Source organism: Carcharodon carcharias, chromosome 3, assembly GCF_017639515.1.
Source record: "Carcharodon carcharias isolate sCarCar2 chromosome 3, sCarCar2.pri, whole genome shotgun sequence".
Taxonomy (NCBI): domain Eukaryota; kingdom Metazoa; phylum Chordata; class Chondrichthyes; order Lamniformes; family Lamnidae; genus Carcharodon; species Carcharodon carcharias.
This window is the reverse complement of record NC_054469.1, coordinates 38,663,296-38,683,298: the sequence shown is the minus strand read 5'-3', so window position 1 is coordinate 38,683,298 and position 20,003 is coordinate 38,663,296. Positions and strand designations below refer to the sequence as shown.

The 20,003-nt window shown below is 40.9% G+C and overlaps 1 protein-coding gene across 3 annotated transcripts in view; it reads left to right on the top strand.

Moving 5' to 3' along the window:
- The first annotated feature begins 315 nt into the window (after positions 1-315).
- The window catches only part of larp4b (La ribonucleoprotein 4B), a 131,243-nt gene continuing 111,555 nt past the window's right edge, over positions 316-20,003 (top strand). The window contains exon 1 of one of the 3 annotated variants that reach the window (XM_041184386.1): positions 316-407. The gene's annotated coding sequence lies outside the window, so the exon portion shown is untranslated. Of the gene's footprint in view, positions 648-9,988; positions 10,008-20,003 lie in introns of those variants that run through there. The other 2 variants (XM_041184385.1, XM_041184387.1) reach the window with 2 other exon arrangements.

Below are 20,003 nucleotides of genomic sequence, written 5' to 3'. Positions count from 1 at the left end.
ACAATCGAAGCCGGTGGTCGGTGGGGGCGGGAACCTCGATTGACAGACAGGGAGGACAATCGAAGCTGGCGCGGGCTGTAGGCGGGAACTTTGCTGATTGATAGGGAGAACGAACAATCCAAGTCGGTGGGCGGGAACCTCGATGATTGACAGGCAGGGGGCACAATCGGAATCTGGCGGTCAGTGGGTGGAGTCAATGGTGAGTGCGGGAGGAGGAGGAAGGGGCGGGACTTCCGGCGCGGCCTTGGGTTGCCCCTCCCCCCACGCTAGGAGCTGCCCATCCCCCTTCTTCCCCCCCCCTCCCCCCCTTCCGCCAGGAGAGAGATCGGACGACGAAGAGCTTTTAACCGGAGCTGATTGGGATTAAACGGCGGCAAGGCCCGAGCCACATCGTCGAGGCCTCCAAGGCAAGGGGATAAATAAAACCCACAATTGCTCGAGTTTGCGTCTGCTCAAGTGCTTCCCCTCAGGCCGGGCTCTCACTCAGACAGGGGAGTTAGTGTGTGTGTGTGTGAGAGAGAATCCCGGGGCCGCGGCGGCGTCCTCCTCCTCCTCCCCCTCCCGCTGCTGCTTGTTGTTTCCCCGCTGACCGGGAGAGAGGATCAATCGGCGTCCCCCGAGCAAGTGACGGCAGGAGCGGCGGGCAGGTGAGAAAGCCGCTTGATGCGGGTTGTGGGGCAGCGATGGTGATGGGGGGGGAGGTGGGTTTGTCTCAGCCTGGCCTCTGGGCCTGAGGCCCGGCCCCCGGGGCAGCGGGAGAAAGAGCGAGAGACATGGTGGCCGCCATGTTTGCAGTAGCAGCAGCAGGCGGCTGACTGTGAGCCCGGGCCTGGGGTGGGAGGGGGATAACGCATCTCTCTCTCTCTCTCTCTCTGTCTCTCAGACTGTGCCTTGCTTGAAGCCGAGTGGAGGGCGTATTAGGATAAAGTCTGGATTGGAAAAGTGCTGCTGATTTTTTTTTTAAAAAGGGCACAGCTAAGCTCGTAGGCCCCAGGCCTGGCTCTAGCTGTTGTTTGTGTGTATGTGTGTGTGTGCGCTTTAATCTGGCGGGTTTAGTCCATGCCTGCGCGGCGGGTGGTGGGGGTGAAGGCGGGTTGCTGTTTGTGCATGGACTCCATGAAGAACATGTGCTTCCCTCCAACATGAATGGCTCGAACTAAACACCCCCCCCCCAAACCCTCTAACAAACCACCACCACCATTAAAAGAGAGGGAAATGAATCCCACGGACTTTTTTTCATCTATTTCATTTCTAAAATTTCACTATGTGTCTCAGAGTGACGCATTATCTTCACGAGTTTTGGGGATCCCCAAACGGTCTTTCGTTGCATTTTATTCCGAGTTTTGTCAATGATGATGTGATCGGTATTTTATTTTTTGGTGGGGAGGGGGGGGGGGAGGGTGTTGTTTCAGTGTCGACAGTTACCTCGTCCACAAGTTCCAAGATCAAGAATTTTGTGCAGCCGTCATTGTCACTTTCTTTTCCTCCTTTTCTAACCCGGAAAGGGGAAGAAGGTGGGGTGTGTGTGGGTAGGGGGGTGGGGGTGGTCATGAAGCGCAGGTAGTGATGCCATGAGATCAGCTCAAGCTTCTTGGGCGGTATGATTTAGCAACTATTTAACGTCCTCGTAAAGGGTGGCTGTTCACTGAAGTTGATAGAGCTTGCCCTATCGACACAAAAAAAATGTCAGCGAGATTCACAGCTGTGTCAGCTAACTACCAGACCGCACTGCGTCTGTTGCTGCTAGGGATGCGCTGCAAAAAAAGTTTCCGGGGACACTCTATGTAGGCTTCTGGCCTACTTGAGTTTTAACACTCTGTTCTCTTTATATAATGAAGCAGTTGAGCGATTTTTTTTAACACTTCGGGGAAAAAAAAAGCCTGAAGATTTTTGCTGAATGTGTAAAGTAGGGTCTTCATTTTTGACAACGCTTTTTTTAATCTACATTTTGGAACTAGTAGGCCTCTGAAATGGGTTTATCAACACCAAGCAAACGTGCATTAAAAATCCGTTCCAAACTAAACTGACTATTTTGTAATAAAAATGCGTAGTGCCAGAACAAGTCAAATTGTAATTTTTTACTTCGTAATCTTGTGGGATTCTATTACGCTTCTCGAGCTAATTTTTTTTGGTTTGAAAGAACTGTTTAAATTTAAGCTTCACAGCACTTTGTGCAATTGTGATCATAATTGAAGATTTATGATTAGTAATTCAAACATTCTTTATCAATGTACAGCAAACATACTTAAGCACAGCAATTCCCTTGTGTGGGTCTAATGGTATATTGACATAGAAATGGAAAATGCCAGAAAAATTTAGCCAGTCAAATTTAGTTTGCTCCTGTGATGTGCCTTCGGATGTTCTATTACATTACCTTTAAAGATGTGATACGTAAGTGATATATTGATAAGCAGTTTGCATAGTGGCAACTATTGATTGTGCAAAGTTGAATAACTAGAACACGTCTCCTTAAGGACCTGGAGACTTATACAAGATTGTAATCTAATAAGGTTCTGGCATATAAAGGTACATATTTTATCTGGTATGCAGAAATGTTAGTCAAGCGATGGTATATACCTCCTTGTCTGATTATACACAGGTAAATTACCCTATCACTTGTTCACGAAGTTTGTTCACAATGATTGAGAAAATAGTGCGGAACTTCTAGTTTCATTGTGCTTTTGTCAGAAATGGCCTTAAATGGAATTTAGAAATTAGAGGACCATAGCTTTATATTGAAAGCAGGATACCACAAATTTGAAAAGGAAATCAGGGAAATACTGGTTACCCAACTTTTTGCTTTTAAAAACATGATTATAGGACGAATGTCTGAGAAATAAAAGGAGTTTGTTTTATAATCCCATACATGTATTTGAGCAAGAGACTGTAGCATTGCTTAATTTCAACATTGTAAAGAGATAGGGAGGAGGAGAAAGGACACAGTTTAGGGAAGTTCTAACCGCAGTGCCTTGAATCTAGCAAAATGTCCTCGAACAGTTCATAGGAGTGATTATCAAAATGTTTTTAGAATGTATTCTTTCATGGGGTATGGGTGCCACTGATAATGCCACCATTAATTGCCCATCCCTAATTGCCCTTGAATGGACCAGCTTGCTAGTCTGTTTCAGAGGGCACTTGAGAGCCAGCTATATTAATGGAGATTTGATAAAGGTATTCAAAATCATGAGGGGTCTGGACAGAGTAGATAAGGAGAAACTGTTCCCATTCGTGAAAGGGTCAAGAATGAGAGGGCACAGATTTAAGGTAATTAGTAAAAGAGACATGGGTGATAGTGGAGGAACTTTTTCATGCCGCGAGTAGTCAGGATTTGGAAAGCACTCCTTGAGAGTATGGTAGAGGCAGGTTCGTTTGAAGCATTTATAAGGGAATTAGACCTTTATCTGAAAAGGGAGAAGCTGGGAATGGTGTTAGGTGAGTTGCCCATTTGGAGAGCTGGTGCAGACATGAGGGGCCAAATGTCCCCCTGTGCTGTATAGATTGTGTAGATCTGGAGTCACAGACCAGGTAAGGACAAAAAATATCCTTCCCTAAAGGGCGATAGTGAGCCAGTTGGGTTTTACGACAATGGTTTCGTGGTCACAATTGGACTAATACTAGCTTTCAATCCCAGCTTTTATAATTGATTTTAAATTCCACCAGCTGCCATGGTGGGATTTGTTCCCATGTTCCCAGATCATTAACCTGGCCCTTGGATTACCAGTTCAGTGGAACTATCACAATACCATTGTCTCCCAATTTGACACTTGAGAACATGAGATATTGGAACAAATAACCAAGCTTTTGGTCAGATGTAGGTTTAAGTAGGTAGGCATGGAATTAATTAAGTCAGAAAGTGACGAGATCGCAACTAAAGCTGACGCCAGGTACTATATATTGGAGGGAGGTTTGAGATTATAGCTCAGAGAAATTGCCTGCAAAATGACCAATTTTTTGTATCCTGTCCAGCTGTGCAAGATAAGTGCCAAGCACTTCAAAACTACGAGTTCGTATCTATTACTTCGACACGATGCAGTCTAACAGATATCAGATATTGGTCGTTCTTCATGACAGTCAGCATTTGCGTGGACATCCACTGTTGCCAGAAAAGTTTGACCCACAACTTTATACCTAAAAGAGAAATTCATAATGACAAGACAGCTCTTTACTTGAGGATTCAGATATATAAAGATTTATGGGTTACTGAGTTAAAGACACCACTCAGTCAATACTGTATAAGGTCAAGGCCCGAAATGGACAGGCTTAGCTCCTATTTTGAGGTGAATTAGGTAATCTCAGCTAAGGGCTAATTAGGATTTCACAATTGGTTTCAGCACTTTTGGGCTAACCGTGGGTAAAGCTGTATATTCCAAAGAGAGATGGTGGGGTAGTAGTATTCTCACTGGACTGGTAATCCAGAAACCGAGGGGCAATGCTCTGGGGACCTGGGTTCAAATCCCACCATGGAGATGGTGAATTTGAATCCAATAAAATATCTGGAATTAAAAGCCTAATGATGATCGTGAAACCATTGCCCATTTATCACTTTAGTGAACAAGATGGGTTTTTTTAATGTCCATTAGGGAAGGAACTCTGTTGTCCTTACCTGGTCTGGCCTACATGTGACTCCAGATTCACAGCAATGTGGTTGACTCTTAAATGCCCTCTGAACAAGGGCAATAAATGCTGAGCAAGGGCCCACATCCCATGAACGAATTTGGAAAAAAAAGGGTTTGGTTATCAAATGAGGGCCAGGCTTAAATGTAATGCTTGCTAGCCAGGCTGTTAGTTCCTTGGGTGAACTGCCAAAGAGCTGCTAGTACTTCTGGTACTTTTGTGCACTGTTGCAAGATTCTGCACCTTCAAGAGAAGGCAGGAGTTGAGTAGTGGAGGCAGTTTGCAGTAGGGAAGTAACTGAACGTGTATTGAGAGAAATTGTCATATGTGGTTCATAGTACTTGGGCCAGTCTTTAATATTAAAGATCAAATAGCCCAGCACCCTCTTATGGGAGTTGCAGCTAGGTTCTGAGCAAGTTTCCTGCCTCTGTATACAAACTTGCAACTGATTTTTTTCACTAGAATCACAGATGTAATTTTTAAAATTCCTTTATGGGATGTGGACATTACTGACCAGCATTTATTGCCCATCCCTAATTCCTCTTGAGAAGGTGGCGGTGAGTTTTATTCTGCTGGCCCCAACGATTTGGAATGATAGCAGCCATCAGACCACAGCAAAAATCAAAATGTGCTGGATTGATGAGCTTTTCTTGAATGCTACAATCTGAAGAACTGAACAATAAAAGTGCTTTGTAAAGTTTTTTTTTTAAATATACAAATACTAATTGTATTGGTGGGTGGAAGAGAGGTGGTGTTTCTGGTGAGGCCGAAGATTAATAAAGCCTTGCATCATGGCTTCAGGAGTTAATTTGCATTTTTGGGAGTAAATTTTTCATGTTTATGGTTGGCAGCTGTCAAGGGCTTGATGTCACCATAATGGCTTGTCTTTAAGTCTGGGGTATTACTCCCTTGAAATGCGCTGTATGTATTAAATGTAGGCCAACTTCAGCTTTTGGTTTCTGTTTGATTTCAGGAATCTCGGAATTGATTTCAGTGAAGGAATTGAGACTTGAATATGTAATCACAGATGAGAGCAGTGGATATTTCATTGCAGATGCCTGCTTATCTAACTACCTTGGTTGGTATCTTGTGCCCTACATATGAAGCAGGAGTAGGCCACAAGGCCCCTCAAGCCTACGCTGGCATTCAATAAGATCATGGCTGATCTGATTGTAACCTCAACTTCACATTCCCTTCAATAACTTTTTGCCCCTTTGCTTATCAAGAATCTATCTGCCTCTGCCTTAAAAGTATTCAAAGGCTCTGCTTCCACTGCCTTTTGAGGAAGAGATTTCCAATGACTGTACCCTTTGAGAGAGAAAGTTTCCCTTCATCTCGGTCTTAAATTGGTGACCCCTTAATTTTAAACTGTGACCCCTAGTTCTAGATTCTCCCGTGGAGAGAATGTTTCCTCTCATATCCACCCTGTCAAGTCCGCTAAGGATCTTATGTTTCATTCAAGTCGCCTCTTACTCTTCTAAACTCCAGTGGACACAAGTCTGGCCTGTTCAACCTTTCCTCATAAGACAACCCTCCCATCCAGGTATTAGTCTCGTAAACATTCTCTGAACTGCTTCCAATGCATTTACACCCTTCCTTAAATAAGGTGACCTATACTATGCACTGTACTTGGCATTAATTCTAAGTACTTTGCAATGTTAATATTGAAAGTGAGTGACAACCCCATGTGATGCATGTGAGGTATAGACTTTGATTCCATATGCTTTCCTCAATTGAATCTTCATTCAGAAGATTGCTGTGTTTTTGTAGCACTTCAATGCTTTCTCGTGAGAAATATGATTGCATCTGTAGTTTTGGAATAAAATTGTGCTTTGCTCCCTCCTCTTCCCTGCCTCTCTTTTCCATCCCCCCCCACCTTCACCATGTTTTGATTAGTTTTACAGTATTGAAGGAACCCTTTCAGCCCACTGCATTAACACCTATCCATTTACTGAAATTCCTGTGTATTTGCCCCTTGAATATTTCAATAATAGGTTTTTTCAAAAGCTGTTGTTTTCTGCTTTCACCCCTTTCTGCCAGGATGCCAAGTCCAAATAGTTTTTTGAAATTAAATCATCTTTTTTCATTCTTTTGAGCTTAATCACCAACCAGTTCTTTGGTTACTGATTTGGCAGCAAGTGGAAATCAGTTTTTGACATACTTTGTATAAATCAATGTAGGAGGATATTGACTTCCAATGGCCTCGGGTGGTGGAGATAAATTCTGGAGCCCTTTAAAGAACAAGTTAGTGCTGTAATGGGGAACTCCTTTTCTCTGGAAAAATGAACTGAATTTGGCTTCAGCATCCTTGACTTGAGTTTGTACCTGAACAGGAAGTTATTTATTGTGTATGCCCGTATTGTGTTTCCAGTTTTTTTTTCATTCTGTGGGCAGCATTTCCTTCAATGGTGTGTATCTCTTTCAATCACCACCTGATGGTTGCAATACCTTCATTCTATGATTCCATTGCTTAATACATTGCTTAAATGGCTATTCTCTTTAGAATGGCTTGGAAGTTGTTCTTGTTGCTTCTCTGTGATGATGGTCACGGCTAAGCAGCACAAATCTCTTATTTTCCTCCTTGCTCCCTAACGCTTCGTATCCTGGCTACGCATTGGTGAATTTGGCGAGGGCCAACTTGGTCTGTGGCACAATTTCAGAAAATAATAGTTGCTGGCCTGCAACTGAAAAGATTTCTGAGATGCCAGTTAGAGGAATATGGGATATTATAAGGTGGCAGAGGGTTACACAGATAATGTTGGGTGGGGGGGGGGGAGGGTGCAACAAATTTCAAGGTGGATGTTTGGGGTGGCGGGGTGGGGGGTGGAGGAGTGGGTTAACGGGATGGCAGGCTGACCAGGGGAGCATTAAAATAGTCCAGAAGTAACAAAGGCATGTGTTTTCAGAATCATAGGGCTCTTGCATCAGTGGAGGTGTATGTTGAGTGCTGGAAATAGATGGTCTTTGTGTTGTTTTTGGCTTGTTAGCTCGGTAGCTCTATCCCCCTTGCCGTGGCAACTGTTTGTAAACCAGACTTCACAACCTCGGTGTCACACTTGACCCTGAGATGAGCTTCTGACCACATCTGTGCCACCACCTGTTTCTACCTCCACAGCATCCCCTGTCTCAGCTCATCTTTTGAAACCCTCTTACATGACTTGGGTACTTCTAGACCTGATTTTTCAGTACACTCCCAGCTGGCCTCCCTCTCTACTCTCAGTAAACTTCAGGGCATCCAAAACTGCAGGTTTTGAGCTTACTTGCACCAAGTCCTGTTCACCTATCACACCTGTGCTCTTGACCTACATTGGCTCCTGGCCAAGCAACACCTTGATTTTAATAATTCTAATCTTTGTTTTCAAATCCCTCCATGTCTCACCCCTCCCCTGAATGCCTTGGGATATTTTATTACATTAAAGGCACGATATAACACAAGTTTTTGAGAGAATCTGGAGTTGAAAGTTCATCTCAGGCTCAATAAGGATGTCAAGGTGTGGCTAGTTTGTCACAACATTTGAGGGTGATAAAATTCAGTGACAGAAGTATGGAATTTCATGGGAGTTGAGGACTTTAGTCTTCCTGATCTGTATCTAAAAGAAATTTGTGTTATGCAAGAACTGGGTGCCACAAGTGTGAAAACAGATTGTGCCAGACTCTAATGAGGTAGAGCTAGGTATCACTGCATATGCGTGGAAGCTGACACCCATGTCCTTTGCATTATGGCACTCAGGCAGCTTTGAGACATAGGAGGGGCCAAGTATCGGTTTTTAATGCTTCCAGAAGTGTGTATGTGAATAGGAAACAAAGCTATTTGCTGTCAGAGATGAGGTGGTATTCTCAATACACAAGAAGCAACACAGTTTAAACTACATCAAAGCTAATTAAACCTTGAGTTGTAAATGCTCTGTGCCCTTAAGATCCATGGATCATATGTTTGAAAATATAAGTAGTGATAGGACAAAATGTCTAAAGCTGTTTAATTGTTTTGCTACTGTAAAAGAATATTTCTTTTTACTGTGAAATTAATTTTTCTCATTTGTATTCTCGGCATTTATTGTGTGCCTTTTCTTCCAGCTATCATTATTGTCAGGACAGCAAGGCCACTCAATAATGAGTATTGTGGTTCTGGTGTAAAAACCTGAAGATAGACAAATCAAACGGATGTGTGATTCTGGCCATAATGTTACAGCTGATAAACATCTTTCCCCCATCCCAGTTTCATTTGTATTGGTTGTAGCATTTACATGTAAATATGTAAAATTATGTATAGCAGGTGCGTGTTGTACATAAATGTCTTGTTTCATAATCTTTACATGGAACAAGTCATCTGCAAATAGGGCACAATCTAATTGCAAACATCCAGTGACAATATCAAGAACACCTGGCTGAAGTATAATAGCTATCTGTAGCAAAATGCTCTTTTCTTTCAGCCTTGAAGGTTTGATAGCCCTTTCTCAAGGTAGCAGTCCATGGTCATCACAACATTTCCCATTTACTTTACTACCATTGTTATGGTCTTGTTAGAATTGCCAAATTAGGAGTGGTTGTATACACTTTCTAGGAGCTGGATTGAATGTCCACTTTACTGGGACTCCAGACACCAGTTTGCATTTCCTTCAAGTCCAGCTCCAGAGATGACAATCATTTTTCAGTCACTATCACCCATTCTGCTTGTGCGACTTTTTTAAAAAAAATCTTTTTTTTAAAAACTCATCAGTGTGAACAACATTTAAATACTGAAAAACTTGCCAGTATTTTTGGTCAAGTGTAACAGCTTACTGCTGTGCAGCATTCATTTTACTCTGCTTCACCTTGTGTTGGCAGCAAATTCAGAGTTGCAGCCACAAGTGCACCAGTGTTTTTTTTTTGCCCAGAAAGCCATCTTAGTGGTCTGCTGAAGTTATGGATTACTTACAAACCACTACATGTGTGAAATTGATAATTAAATACAACACAACAAGCTACATAATTGCAGAGCTTATGGTGGAATCAACTACAGGGGAGCAATATTTAATTCCTGAATTCAGTAGTTTTGGTGTTCTACAGCATTCATCAGATTCAGGAAAAGTCCACTTTTATAGCTGATAATTTGTTTTGATATGCATTGATTGTATAGTAACGTTTTTATATGTCCAAAAGTTGCATGCATTTCTTGCCAATCTTATTTGATGATTAATTTCTGTCTATATAATGGAAACTATTTATGTATACATGTAATGACATTCTCCTTTTAATCTGTTAATTTCCTCTTCCTCTCCTAAGCCCAACCACCACGAATGTTGGAATCATCTTTCTTTTTAAGGAACTTTTATTTTTGTCTGCAGCCACCGAATGCTGTTTCAGGTGACGGAAAAATGTTTTACTGATATGTAAAACCACCTGATGGTGCTTGGGTGAGTGTCAGCAGTGGTTCAATGGTAGCACTTTCTCCTCTGCATAAGAAGGTTCAAGGCTGGCACTTCATACTCATACTGCATACTGAATATGCAGTACTCAGCACAGTACTGAGGGAGCGCTGCACTGTCAGGTGTGAAGTTTTTCAAATCCAATATAAGACCCAACTCCATCTGCCTTCAAGGATGGATGTAAATGACCCCATGGTGCTATTTGAAGAAGAGCAGGGGTGTTACTCCTGGCACACTCGCCAATACTTATCCCTATATCAACATCACAGAGACAGATTATCTAGCCATTACCACTTGAGTCAGCTGTGCAAATTGGCTGCATTTCCTCTCTTACAGCAGTGACTACATTTTAGAAGTACTTCATTGGCTGTAACAGGCCTTGATGTCTGTGGTTGTGAAAGTAAGTATGTAAACACAAGTTTACCTTAAACTTATCTGAATGCTTAAGTTTAAAACTGGCCTACAATTAAGAAATAAGTTGGAACAAGAGCTGGCAGCCTAACCAACTAGCTGTTGTGTGTAAAACTAAATTGGTTGCTGGGAGAAAGACTTCCTGAAAGGCTGCATACTTTGAGTCTGTGGCAGCAGGAGGCATTGTGGGTTGTGAAATCTAGTAATTGAGCAATTATACCTGCAATAATTTTCCATAATTCATAAATACCAGCAACATTTAAATCAGTTTGATCAATACTGCAGAAAAGACTCACATTTCTTTTGGATTCAGCCCTTCAGTGATGAAGAGTTCCTTTGGTTTGGCACTGTTTGGCCTAACGTTCCATTATCCTGGGCTGTGCTTGCATAATGTGATTTGAATTGTATGTTCTATTGAAAATATTATCTGTTGTAAAATATTGAATATTTTGACCACCAAAATGGTAAAGAATGAGTGTTTTAATAGTCTTTGTGATTGGTGAACTTGCGTGTTTTTTGTTTCCCTACCTCTCTCTCTACTTGATTACTTTCTACCCATTGTTCACCAGTTATATTACATAAACCAACTTTTTTTTGTCCAGTTGTGCTGCAGCAAAATAATTGTCCCATAATTATCCATGCTCCTGAATTGATGAAGAATTATATTTTTTAATTTATATATTTAAATACTCTTCTGACTAATCTTCATTCCAATCAGCACAGATTTGTGAAGTGAAAGGTACCAGATAGGTGGCTCAGGGCAGAATGACCTCTTTTTTAGATTTCTGTGCACTAATCGGAGCATGGCCGAGTTGAGCAATCGCTTGGAGAAAAAGGCAGCAGATGGCAGAGATTGTTGGGGTAACAGAAGGGGCAGTCACTGCACAATAAATATGAACAGAGAAAAAGGATGAGAAATAGTCTTGAAAGAAATAAACAAGAACAAGGTATTGGTTAGATTAACTGAACAGCTGCACATTGTGTCCTTACCTGGTCTGGTTTACATATGACTCCAGACACACTGCAATGTGGTTGACTCTTAATTGCCCTCTGAGCAAGGGCAACTAGGGATGGGCAATAAATGCTGGCCTAGCCAGTGACGCCCACATCACACGAGTGAATAAAAAAAATTGTACCAAAAGTTTTGATAGGGTGTTGAGGATGAAAGATGGTTACGCAGATTTTCAGTGCCACCAGCCTTGGTTTATGTTTTTAAATCATCCAGTTCTTCCAAATTGTGGGGGGTGGGGAATGGCCTGGTTAGTAATTATACTTGCAAAGATGTGGTTGAGGAATTAGTCCTTTGCCCGACAGACACAGAGTTAGAGCCCAGACACATCCTTGCCATTTCTGAAGGGTGAAAAGGGCATCTGAAGCAAGAGCTCCGTGGATAATTAAAGATGTAGAAGTTAGTGAGGAAGCGGAAGAAAACTTAAGACAATTGTATGGTTCAAAACAGTCGAGAATCTTTCTGGATATAAAAAGCAGGGGGAGATTTAAACAGAATGAAGAGCCGGTTGAGAGTCTGACAATAGATTAATAGGTAATACGAAAGGGAATGCAAAAGCCTGGAGTAAAAATACAAGGGTAGGCAAAGAAGGGTGGAGCTATTTCGGGATCATCGTGTAGGTGGAGGGCATGGCCAATTTGGGAATGAAGTTCTTTGTTTCTGTCATCATTAGAGAGTAGCATGCTGCCAGTGTTGCAGTAAAGGAGGAGGCAATAGCAATATTGGCTAAATAAAAATAGGAACTTGAAAGGTTGGCAGTGAAAAGTCACCCAATCCAGGTGGGATGCGTCTTAGGTTACTGAGGGAAGAAAGGGTGCAAATTGCTGAGGCTCATGCTACAATGGTACAATCCTTGAGTATAGGGCTAGTGCCAGAGGACTGGAGGATTATGATTGTACCTACATGTATACATTAAGAAAAAGACCTGGCAACAACGGGCCAATTGGTTTGCAATGGACACTTGCAATCTAATTGTTTAATTATTTTTCTTGATTAAAGTTGTTTGAAGTCGAGGAGAATTTGAAAAAAAGGCATTTGACAAAATACCATACTCTGGACTTCTTCGCAAAATAAAAGCCCGTGGGATTAAATGACAAGTGTTCTGTATGGGACAAAGCAGAGAGTAATGGTAAATGGTCGGCTATTTTAGACCGTAGGGAAATATGCAGCGGCCTTTCCTGAGGGTCAGTATTAGGACCACTGCTGTTATATATAGACAGTATTAATGACCTGGACTTGGATATACAAGGAATAATTTCAAAGTTTGCAAATCAATGATTCAAAACATGGAAACATAGCAAGCAATGAGGTGGATAGGAACAGACTTCAGGAAGGCATAAAATGATGAAATGGGCTGACACTTGGCAGATGAAATTTAATGCAGAAAGATTTAGCAAGAAATCAGGAAGGGCAATATAAGGCAAATGGTGCAGTTTTAAAAGGGGTGCAGGAACAGTCATGGAGGTGCATGTACATCTTTGAAGGTGCCAGGGCAAATTGAGCAGATTGTTTTTGACGAGAAAATACAGGATCCTCTGCTCTATTAATAGAGCAAAAGAGTATAAAAGCAAGGTAGTTATGCTAGACCTTTATAAAACATTGCAGCCCTCTGTTGGTGAATTTGGGAAGTATATCAAGATCTTGGAAAGGGTGCAGAGGAAAGTTCATAGTATTGTACCAGGGTGAGGGACTTGAGTAGTGTGAAGAAGTTGGGATTGTTCTCTGAGCAGAGATGAATGAGAGAGATTTGGTGTATGTGTTCAAAATCTTGTTTTAGTTTCTCTTCACTATTTCCAGTGTCAGTGAGGATAGTAACCAGAGGACACAGGCTTCGTGATTGGCAAATGAACCAGAGGTGACATGAAAAAACCTGTTTGTTTATGCACTGAATAAGTGAACTAGAATGCAGCAGATGAAAGGTGGTAGGAGGAGATTTAATCGTAATTCCCAAAAGAATTGTCTACATACTTGAAGGGGAAAGAAGTTCCAGGTTTGTGGAGAAAGACCGGGCAAGTGAGACTAGGTAGCTCTACAAAAAAACTGGCACAAGTGTGATAAGGCAGACATGTGCTGTACCATTTGGTGATTTGTGCTGAGGTGTGTAAGGTTTTAAAACTGTTCCTCGGCCAGACTTGGCTCTTAAAGTCAGTACAGTCACAATGGGCTGAATGGCAGCTTTCTTTGGTTGTAACCATTCTATGATTCTTAAATTTTAGGTTTTGGAGACTTTGAATTAGTACTGGGAAGTTCAGGAATCCATGACTTTTCGGAATTTGCAAAGGGCATTTGTCGGCTGAATGAAACGCTGGATTAATAACATTTCACTGCTCTGCAAAGGACAGCACACTTGCTCTCTGCCTATTGTCTGATATTCATTGCAAGTTCAGTTCTGTAGGACTCGTGCAAATCTCAAGTCAACCTTTTGAGCCTGTAATTGATCTTAATTGAATTAGTTTCAGAAGGCTTCAGGAAATGTATTCTTCAGATTAACTAGAGCCCTTCCACTGCAAATATTCCCAGAAAGTCTGCAGTGACTGTGTATCCAGATGCTCCAAATTTATAGCAAGCTATTTTGTCAGCAGTCGATCTGATTTGTTTTGCATAATTCTTTTCTTCTTGCTAACTTAATATTTTAACCTAATGTCTGACTCTTCCCGAGGCAGCTATTGTCATTAGTTGGTTGCCAGGAGATACTTGAGCAGTTGGGGGCAGCTACTTGTTAGGATTTTCCTGTCTTCTGCCACTGTGCCTCCCCCACCTTCATGAAGTTAAGGCAGCCTCGATTTGCGTTTAATACTTGTTTACAGCTGGTATCGTGTTGGGGGAAGAGATTGGTCCAAATTTAATGTTGCATACTGCATGTCATGGTTCCAATGTATTCAGTCTTATCAGTTATCAGGTTATTGATTTTATTATACACAGACGTGCGCCTGCTCATTAGTATACCTGTACTTACTTTGAAATGGGTTGCTAACCCAGTTTACCGGTATGGATTGCCCTGATCTTGTCGTCCAATTCACCTACAAGAGCTTAGATTTGCATAGCACCTTGGATGTTTCATTACATTAAAGGCGCTTTACAGAAGTGTTATGAGACAAATATGATGCTGAGCTTCATAGAGATATTAGGCCACATGACCAAAGGTTTGATCAAAGTAGCTTATAAGGAATGTCGTAGAGGAGGAAAGAAGTGGAGCAGATTATGTTGGGAAGCTCATCTCTGGGTCAAAACAGTTTCGCTTCGGACATTTGCCAGGGATTGGGTGAAGTCAGTGGTGATGAAAGAGTTTGTGACCGGTGCTGAAGATGATGGCTTCTGTCTTTCCAATATTAGCTTAGGGGAGATTCTGCTGATCCAATATTGGAAGACAGATGACTTAAGAGACTGGAGGGATGGAGAGTTTGAACTGGATAATGTCTGTGTACATATGGAAACTGACTATGATTTGGAGTAATGTCACTGAGGGCCAGCATGTACCTGAGCCAGTTTGCTTTATTCTTCATTCCCAGTATTCTCCAATTGATGCACTTTGAATGGCATACTTAAATGGGGAAACAATATCTGGATGTTTGTGTTGGCAGTTTGTATACTTAAACTGGTAATAGAGACTCTTTGGACACTCTAAAATCAGTTTATGACAGGCTGTTAGTGCAGTAACTCAACAAAATTAGTTCTGTTGTAGGAAATTGAATGCTGCAATTCAGCCCTGTGGTGGTACTGGTGCCTTTCCTTGACCAAGTGAAGATTTAATTTGGTGACGTAAGCTACCTTTCTAAATTGCTAATTTTGAACTGAAACCTGTCTTATGTTAAACACTATTTTATTGACTAGTCAATACTTGAAAAATATTGACTCAACAAATGTGCTCATGAACAGGTGGAATGATGGTTATGTCAAGATACATTAGGTAGAATGATGTTATGACTTTATGCTGTTTACCAGGTCATCTTTACCGTGTATAATCTTATTAAAAAGATGTAAGTTCTGATGTTTGGCCAATTTAATTAAATTCCTTACAGAAATTTGGTGTGCATGGAATGGGAATTCAGTGGATGCAATATATTAGGACTTTGAGAATGCTGTGAAAGAGATGTCCTGTCAAGGTTAAGGGGAGGTAGTGGTGTGGGCAGAGAGATGGTAAAGGATAGGAAATGGAGAAGACTAAAATAGTGGATGTTTCTAGATTGGTAAGTGACATCTCAGGGTTGTGCTGAAACAGCTCCTCTTTTCATGTACATAATTGATTTGCACATCACCAGAGAGAATTTTGTATCAAAATTTGACAATGTTGAAATAAGGAGCATGCCAACCGAAGGATGTGGTTACTAAGGGAGAAATTGCTTAGTGAAGTGTGAAAATATGGCAAGCCTAAATCAATATCGCTTAGTGAACTAGTAATTTCTAACAGTGAAGAATGGAGCCACATCATAAAATTGTGTAGGAACAGAATGATTTGAGTGCTGCTGCATGAATCTGAACGTGAAGAGGGCATAATATCTCATAATGTTTATTTTTCATATATATGAACATTGATTCATTACTTGTTTTTATATTAAAATTGGTTAGGCTACAGATGAAAAACTTGGAAATTTTGGACACCTTATTCAAAGAATATTTGAGTGAGAAAGGTGCATCATGCTTTAAGAGGCTAATGCAAAGATCAATGAGATTTAAAACTGCTATATTCAATGAAGTAAAGGTTAAGGAAGGGTCCAAAAGCAAGTGAACAGTTTGCGCTGGTGAATAGTGTGATTATTTCTACTGACCTTTGGGTTTTTTTGTGTATAAAGTTTAAAATGATGAATTCAGCACCATAAGTATCTATTGAAAGCTTGTAACTGACATTTGAAGTAATTAGATAAATATTTCAAATCCTCTTAAAGGATACTCAGAAATTGCTCTGAGATGGAGTAGCACATGTATGCTTCCATATTTTTGTGCTAAATTTCTTGATTATAAATGACACTTGCTGAGTCTGGAATAGACTGCCTCAGAATCCCATTGATGCTGTCAATTGTTTAAAAAGGTCGTGGGCATTTATTCGTGAAGCAAAGGATATGAAAAAATGGTGGGAATTGGGATTTTAAAGATACAACTGCTGTCATGGCTAATTCACCCTTTTGGAAACTATAGCTGTGCAGATTTAACTGAGATTGTGCCAGTTCTCTAGAGCTTCTGATAGATCAAGTCCTATTAAATGCAGTAACTGTTTCACATAACCTGGATGGTATGTGCTATTGTTTTGTTCCCATTTGTCATTTTCGCACAAGGCCACTGAAAAATGACTAGGGAGTGTTTGGAGTGAATTCAGCTTCATTGCTGTTTTGTGGGCTTGTGTTTTTCTAATTATTATTAATTATAAATGCAATTATAGAGCAACATTGAAACATGTGAACTTGTCCAAAGAATCATATCACTTTTTATTTAACATGGTTCGAGACTGTAGTTTAGCAGTAGGGCACAGTATAAACCAGGAAATACTGGGAGCATGTAAGAAAGGCAGGGCAATAACTATGGATAATTTTACTATGCATATAGACCGGACAAATCAAATTGGCAAGGGTAGCCTGAGGTAGAGTTCATAGAGTGTATTAGAGGTTGTTTCTTGGAGCAATATGTTGTGGAACCAGGGAGCAGGTTATTCTGGATTTGGTTTTGTGTAATGAGATGAGATTAATTAATGATCTCCTAGTAAAGGACCCTCTAGGGAAGAATGATCATCGCATGCTAGAATTTCAAGTTCAGTTTGAAAGTGAGAAACTTGAGTCCCACACTAGTGTTCTGGCGTTAAACCAAAGTATTTACATAGGCATGAGGGCATATTTGGCCCTAGTGGTCTGGGCAGGAAGACTACATGGTAGGACAGTTGATGAACAGCGGTAGATTTTAAAGAGATATTCAGTTCCTCCCAAGTAAAATATATCCCTAAGAGGGGGAAAAAGCATCCATGGCTAAGCAAGGAAGTTAAAGATAACTTAAAGGCAAAAACTAAGGCATACCAAATTGCAAAGGTCAGTGGCAGGCTAGCAGATTGGGAAACTTTTAAAGATCAACAAAGGGTTACAAAAAAAGTAAGAGCAAAGGTAAATTAAGAAAGAAAACTAGCGCAAAATGTAAAAACTGATAGCAAAAGCTTCTACAAGTATATAAAAGGAAAGAGAGTAGCTAAAGTGAATGTTGGTCCCTTGGGGGACAAGACTGGGGAATTAATAGTGGGGAACGCAGAAATGGCAGAGACGCTTAATCAATATTTTGCCTCAGTTTTCACAGTGGAGGACGCTAGTGCCACCCCAATAGTAACAGGTAGTGCAGGGGGTATAGAGAAAGAGGAACTTAGAACAATCACCCTCACTAGAGAAAAAGTACTGACCAAACTAAAGGATTAAAGGGTGACAAGTCCCCAGGACCTGATGGCCTACATCCCACGGTCTTAAAAGAAGTGGCAGCGGAGATAGTGGATGCATTGGCTATAATATTCCAAAATTCCCTGGATTCTGGAAAGGTTCCAGTGGATTGGAAAAATGTTAATTTAATGCCCTTATTCAAAAAGCGGGGGAGGCAGAAAGTAGGAAATTATAGACCAGTTAGTTTAACATCCCTTGTTGGGAAATCCGTTATTAACAAAGTAGTAATGGGGCATTTGGAAAGTCAAAATGCAATCCATCTGAGTCAGCATGGTTTTATGAAGAGTAAATCATATTTGATGTGTTTGACTAATTTGCTGGAGTTCTTTGAAGATGTGACAAGCAAAGTGGATAATGGGGATTCTATAGATGTTGTATATCTGGACTTCTGGAAGTTCTTTGATAAGGTACCGCACAAAAGATTAATACACAAGATAAGACGGAGTAAGGGGTGATATATTAGCTTGGATAGAGGATTGGCTAACCAACAGAAAGCAGAGAGTCAGGATAAATGGGTCTTTTTCTGGACGGCAAGCTGTAACTAGTGGGGTGCCACGGGTTCAGTCCTTGGGCCCCAACTATTTACAATCTATATTAATGGCTTGGATTCAGGGATAGAAGGTGTTATAGCTAAATTTGCAGATGACACCAAAATAGGTGGGAAAGTGAGTTGCAATGAAGAAATAAGAAATTTACAAATGGATATGGACAGGTTAGGTGAATGGGCCAAAATTTGGCACATGGAGTTTAACATGGATAAATGTGAGGTTATCCATTTTGGTCGGAAGAATAAAAAGGCGACATTATTTAAATGGAGAGAAACTTCAGAATGCTTTTGTGCAGAAGGATCTGGGTGTCCTCGTGCATGAATCGCTGAAAGCGATTGCAGGTACAGCAGGTAATAGGGAAGGCAAATGGAATTTTGGCATTTAATGCTAAAGGAATAGAGTATAAAAATAGGGAAGTGTTGTTGCAACTGTATAAGGCATTGGTGAGACCGCACCTGGAGTACTGTGCAGAGTTTTGGTTCCCTTACTTGAGTAAGGATGTAGTTGCACTGGAGGAGGTTCACTAGATTGGTTCCAGAGATGCGGAGCTTGCCTTATGAGGAGAGATTGAGCAGTTTAGGCCTATACTTGCTAGAGTTTAGAAGGATGAGAGGACATCTAATTGAGGTATATAAGAGGCTAAAGGGGATAGACAAAGTAGACGTGAGACAGATGTTTCCTCTTCTGGGGCATTCTAGAATGAGAAGCCATATTTTTAGGCTAAGGGATGGTAGATTTAAATCAGAGATGAGGAGGAATTACTTTTCTCAAAGGGTCCTGAATCTGTGGAATTCACTACCTCAGTGCGCAGTGGATACCGGGACACTGAATAAATTTGAGGAGATAAACAGATTTTTAATTAGTAATGGGTTGAAAGGTTGTGGGGAAAGGTTGGGAAATTGGAGTTGAGGCTGAAATGAGATCAGTCATTGTAATGAATGGTGGGGCAGGCTCGAGGGGCTGAATTACCTACTGCTAGTTATGTTTTTTCTGGACTAGAATATTGCAGGACAGTAAAGTAGCCTATGTGTGGTCTAGTGCAGGGTCTGCAGCCTGCAGATGTTCAGTATCCCATCTGCTGTTTCCAACCTTTTCCAGTTGGATCACATTAACTTGGAAAATAGCCGAAGAAAATTAGGTCAAGAAAAGTAAGGGGTGTATTTTCTTGTGGGTTTACATGATTATTTAAACAATGTGCTGTAAATTTGTTTGCATGGTTTAGCTCTGCCACGGTTAAAGATAATGCTGTTAGTTCAAGGAAAGGTTTTATGGTTGTGAACATTATTGTTTCTAATACATAGGTGGGGCAAGTACTTATTCTATTTATTGCGAGAATCAATGGCTGAAAAAATTGATTGAATTCTACGTTTTAAAGATGTCTTGAATGACAAAACATCAAAAAGAAAATAGCTTAGTGTTCGGTCCAGTTTAATCTTTTTTGTTTCTATTGATAAATTCAGAAATCTCTTTCCTGCACCCTCTCTAATTCCTCAACACCCTTGCTAAAGTGTGGTGCCGAGAACTGGATGCAGCATTCCAATTGAGGCCAAACCAGTGTTTTGTTTACTGTAACTACCTTGCCTTTATACTGTGACTTTATTGGTAAAGCTCA